This window comes from Procambarus clarkii, chromosome 20 (assembly GCF_040958095.1).
Source record: "Procambarus clarkii isolate CNS0578487 chromosome 20, FALCON_Pclarkii_2.0, whole genome shotgun sequence".
NCBI lineage: Eukaryota > Metazoa > Arthropoda > Malacostraca > Decapoda > Cambaridae > Procambarus > Procambarus clarkii.
The window spans coordinates 9,120,417-9,126,416 of record NC_091169.1 but is presented as its reverse complement, the minus strand read 5'-3'; positions in this window follow the sequence as shown (position 1 = coordinate 9,126,416).

The window sequence follows — 6,000 nt, the reverse complement described above, 5'->3', positions numbered from 1 at the left end:
TAGAGCCCAATAGGCTCAGGAACCTGTACACCTGTTGATTGACGGTTGAGAGGCGGGACCAAAGAGCCAGAGCTCAACCCCCGCAAGCACAACTAGGTGAGTACAACTAGGTAAGTACACACACACACACACACACACACACACACACACACACACACACACACACACACACACACACACACACACACACACACACACACACACACACACACACACACACACACACACACACACACACACACACACACACACACACACACACACACACACACACACATGCACATCAAACACACACACACACCAAACACACACACACACACACACACACAAACACACACACACACACACACTTCATTTCATTTCAATGTTTGCGGACGATGCTAAAATTATGAGAAGGATTAAAACAGAAGAGGACTGTTTGAGGCTTCAAGAAGACCTAGACAAGCTGAAGGAATGGTCGAACAAATGGTTGTTAGAGTTTAACCCAACCAAATGTAATGTAATGAAGATAGGTGTAGGGAGCAGGAGGCCAGATACAAGGTATCATCTGGGAGAGGAAATTCTTCAGGAGTCAGAGAAGGAAAAAGACTTGGGGGTTGATATCACGCCAGACCTGTCTCCTGCAGCACATATCAAGCGGATAACATCAGCGGCATATGCCAGGCTGGCCAACATACGAACGGCATTCAGAAACTTGTGTAAAGAATCATTCAGAACTTTGTATACCACATATGTCAGGCCAATCCTGGAGTATGCAGCCCCAGCATGGAGTCCATATCTAGTCAAGGATAAGACTAAACTGGAAAAGGTTCAAAGGTTTGCCACCAGACTAGTACCCGAGCTGAGAGGTATGAGCTACGAGGAGAGACTACGGGAATTAAACCTCACTTCGCTGGAAGACAGAAGAGTTAGGGGGGACATGATCACCACATTCAAGATTCTGAAGGGGATTGATAGGGTAGATAAAGACAGTCTATTTAACACAAGGGGAACACGCACAAGGGGACACAGGTGGAAACTGAGTGCCCAAATGAGCCACAGAGATATTAGAAAGAACTTTTTTAGTGTCAGAGTGGTTGACAAATGGAATGCATTAGGGGGTGATGTGGTGGAGGCTCACTCCATACACAGTTTCAAGTGTAGATATGACAGAGCCCGATAGGCTCAGGAATCTGTACACCTGTTGATTGACGGTTGAGAGGCGGGACCAAAGAGCCAGAGCTCAACCCCCGCAAACACAACTAGGTGAGCACAACTAGGTGAGTACACTAAAAATACACACACAAACACACACACACACACACACACACACACACACACACACACACACACACACACACACACACACACACACACACACACACACACACACACACACACACACACACACAACACACATACACACACACACACACACACACATTCAGAGGTATGCCACCAAACTGGTCCCGGAACTGAGAGGAATGAGTTACGAAGAAAGGCTAAGAGAGCTGAACCTCACAACACTAGAAAACAGAAGAGTAAGGGGATATATGATAACCACCTACAAAATTCTCAGGGGAATTGACGGGGTGGACAAAGACAAACTGTTTAGCGCGGGTGCAACACGAACAAGGGGACACAGGTGGAAACTTAGTACCCAGGTGAGCCACATAGACGTTAGAAAGATTTTTTCAGTGTCAGAGTAGTTAACAAATGGAGTGCATTAAGTAGTGTTGTGGTGGAGGCAGGCTCCAAACACAGTTTCAAATGTAGATATGATAGAGCCCAATAGGCTCAGGAACCTGTACACCTGTTGATTGACAGTTAAGAGGCGGGACCAAAGAGCCAGAGCTCAACCCCCGCAAGCACAAATAGGTGAGTACAACTAGGTGAGCACACACACGCTCACACACCACATACACACACGCACACCAAACATACACACACCAAACACACTCACACACACCAAACACACACACATACACACTCACACATCAAACACATCTACATACACACACGCACACCAAACACACACAAATATGTTTGGTGTGCGTGCCTTATTTCTGAGCCACACCAAATGGTTCAGAAATAAGGGAAGTCAAATATGAAGCCCCCATAGGAATGAGTGACCACAGTGTATTGATATTTGAGTATCTGGTAGAAGTAGGGATAACCTATCCAAGGATGGGATTGGAAGGAAAAAGATTAAATTACCGAAGAGGAAAATATGATGAGATGAGGAACTTCCTAATGGGAATACCATGGGAAACAGAACTCAGAGAAAAGACTCTACAGGATATGATGGATTATGTCACTCAGAAGTGTCAGGAGGCTGCAGACAGGTTTATCCCAGTCCAAAAAGTTAAAAATGAAAAGCAACAGAAGAATCCGTGGTTCAACCAGGAATGTGCAGCAGCGAAGCAATTGAGTAAAAGAACATGGCGAAACTACAGGAACAACAGAACACCAGAGAGCAGGAAGAAATACCAGAGGGCCAGAAATGAGTACATCAGAGTGAGGAGGGAAGCAGCGAGGCAGTATGAAAATGACATCGCGAGTAAAGCTAAGACCCAACCAAAACTGCTCCACAGCCACATCAGGAGGAAAACAGCAGTGAAGGAACAAGTGATGAAACTGAGAAAAGGGGAGAAGAGATACACAGAGTACGATAAAGAGGTGTGTGAAGAACTCAACAAGATATTCCAGGTCTTCACACTAGAACAAGGAGAGGTCCCTGCACTAAATGAGGAGGCAAACCGAACAACCTTGGAGGAAATTTACCTCACCAGTGATGGGGTCAAAAGGAATCTGTTGTAGCTGAATGTGTCAAAGGCTGTTGGGCCTGACAGAATCTCACCGTGGATTTTAAAAGAAGGTGCAGAAGCACTAAGTGTGCCACTCTCTATGGTGTATAACAGGTCACTGGAAACGGGAGACCTTCCAGAAAGCTGGATGACAGCTAATGTAGTCCCAATTTACAAAAAGGGTGACAGGCAAGAGGCACTGAACTACAGGCCAGTTTCCCTAACTTGTATACCATGCAAGGTGATGGAGAAGATTGTGAGGAAAAGGCTCGTAGAGCATTTGGAGGGAAACAGCTTTGTATCACACCACCAGCATGGGGTCAGAGATGGTAAATCATGCCTCACAGGCCTAATAGAATTTTATGACAAAGCAACACAAATTAGGCAGCAAAGAGGAGGATGGGCAGACTGCATTTTCTTGGACTGTCAGAAAGGCTTTGGCACAGTACCTCACAAAAGGCTGTTACAAAAGTTGGAGCAACAGGCAGGAGTAAAAGTTAAGGTGCTCCAGTGGATAAGGGAGCATCTAAGCAATAGGAAACAGCGAGTAACGGTGAGGGCGAGGGGGGGGGGGTAGGCATCAGAGTGACGTGATGTCACCAGCGGAGTCCCATAGGGCTCTGTAATCGGACCCATCCTGTTTCTAGTATATGTAAACGACCTTCCAGAGGGAATAGAGTCATTCCTCTCAATGTTTGCTGACGATGCAAAAATTATGAGAAGAATCAAAACAGATGAAGATAGACAGAGACTACAGGACGACCTGGACAAACTAGAGGAATGGTCTAGAAAATGGTTGCTAAAGTTCAACTCAGGAAAGTGTAAAGTAATGAAATTAGGCGAAGGGAGCAGAAGGCTGAACACAAGGTACCATCTGGGAGGTGAAATCCTACAAGAGTCAAATAGAGAGAAAGATCTGGGGGTCGATATCACACCGAACCTGTCCCCAGAGGCCCACATCAAAAGGATATCATCAGCAGCATATGCTAGATTGGCCAATATAAGAACTGCCTTTAGAAACTTGTGTAAGGAATCGTTCAGGACCCTGTATACCACTTATATAAGACCAATCCTGGAGTATGCAGCTCCAGCCTGGAGTCCTTACCTAGTTAAACACAAGACGAAGTTAGAGAAGATTCAGAGGTTTGCCACCAGACTGGTCCCGGAACTGAGAGGAATGAGTTACGGGTAAAGGCTAAGGGAGCTGAACCTCACAACCCTGGAAAATAGAAGAGTAAGGGGAGACATGATAATCACCTACAAAATTCTCAGGTTAATTGAGTGGGTGGACAAAGTCAAACTCTTTAGCGCGGGTAGGACACGAACATGGGGACACAGGTGGAAACGTAGTGCCCAGATGAGCCACAGAGACTTTAGAAAGAATTTTTTCAAGGTCAGGGTAGTTAACAATTGGAATGCATTAAGTAGTGTTGTGGTGGATGCTGACTCCATACACAATTTCAAATGTAGATATGATAGAGCCCAATAGGCTCAGGAATCTGTACACCAGTTGATTGACAGTTGAGAGACAGGACCAAAGAGCCAGAGCTCCACCCCCGCAAACACAACTAGGTGAGTACACACTGATGGAGAAGATCATGAGAAAAACCTAGTAACACATCTGGAGAGAAGGGATTTTGTGACAAATCGACAACTCGGGTTCAGGGAGGGTAAATCTTGCCTGACTGGCTTAATAGAATTCTACGACCAGGTGACAAAGATTAAGCAAGAAAGAGAAGGATGGGTGGACTGCATTTTTTTGAATTGTCGGAAAGCCTTTGACACAGTACCGCATAAGAGGGTGGTACATAAGCTGGAGAGACAGGCACGTGTAGCTGGTAAGGTGCTCCAGTGGATAAGGGAGTACCTAAGCAATAGGAAGCAGAGAGTTACGGTGAGGGGTGAGACCTCAGATTGGCGTGAAGTCACCAGGGGAGTCCCACAGGGCTCTGTACTCGGTCCTATCTTGTTTCTAATATATGTAAATGATCACCTGAAGGGTATAGATTCATTTCTCTCAATGTTTGCTGACGATGCCAAAATTGTGAGAAGTATTAAGACAGAGGAGGACAGCTTGAGGCTTCAAGAAGACCTTGACAAGCTGAAGGAATGGTCGAACAAATGGTTGTTAGAGTTTATCCCAAGCAAATGCCATGTAATGAAGATAGGTGTAGGGAGCAGGAGGCCAGACACTAGGTATCATATGAGAGATGAAATTCTTCAAGAGTAAGCGAGAGAAAAATACTTGGGGGTTGACATCACGCCAGACCTGTCCCCTGCAGCCCATATCAAGAGGATAACATCAGTGGCATATGCCAGGCTGGCCAACATACGAACGGCATTCAGAAACTTGTGTAAAGAATCATTCAGAACTTTGTATACCACATATGTCAGGCCAATCCTGGAGTATGCAGCCCCACCATGGAGTCCATATCTAGTCAAGGATAAGATTAAACTGGAAAAGGTTCAAAGGTTTGCCACCAGACTAGTACCCGAGCTGAGAGGTATGAGCTACGAGGAGAGACTACGGGAATTAAACCTCACTTCGCTGGAAGACAGAAGAGTTAGGGAGGGACATGATCACCACATTCAAGATTCTTAAGGGAATTGATAGGGTAGATAAAGACAGACTAGTTAACACAAGGGGCACACACACAAGGGGACACAGGTGGAAACTGAGTGCCCAAATGAGCCACAGAGATATTAGAAGGAATTTTTTTAGTGTCAGAGTGGTTGACAAATGGAATGCATTAGAAAGTGATATGGTGGAGGCTGACTCCATACTCAGTTGCAAGTGAAGATATGATAGAGCCCAATAGGGTCAGGAACCTGTACACCTGTTGATTGATATTTGAGAAGCGGGACCAAAGAGCCAGAGATCAACCCTCGCAAACAAAAATAGGTGAGTACACACACACACACACACACGCCGCACACACGCCGAACACACACACACACACACACACACACACACACACACACACACACACACACACACACACACACACACACACACACACACACACACACACACACACACACACACACACACACACACACACACACACACACACACACACACACACACACACACACACACACACACACACACACACACACATACATATACACACACACACTGTTATGAGACTTCTCCCAAGTGAGGTGTTAATAGTGTAACAGATTCGGTCACATGATGAGAGATTGTAGGCAC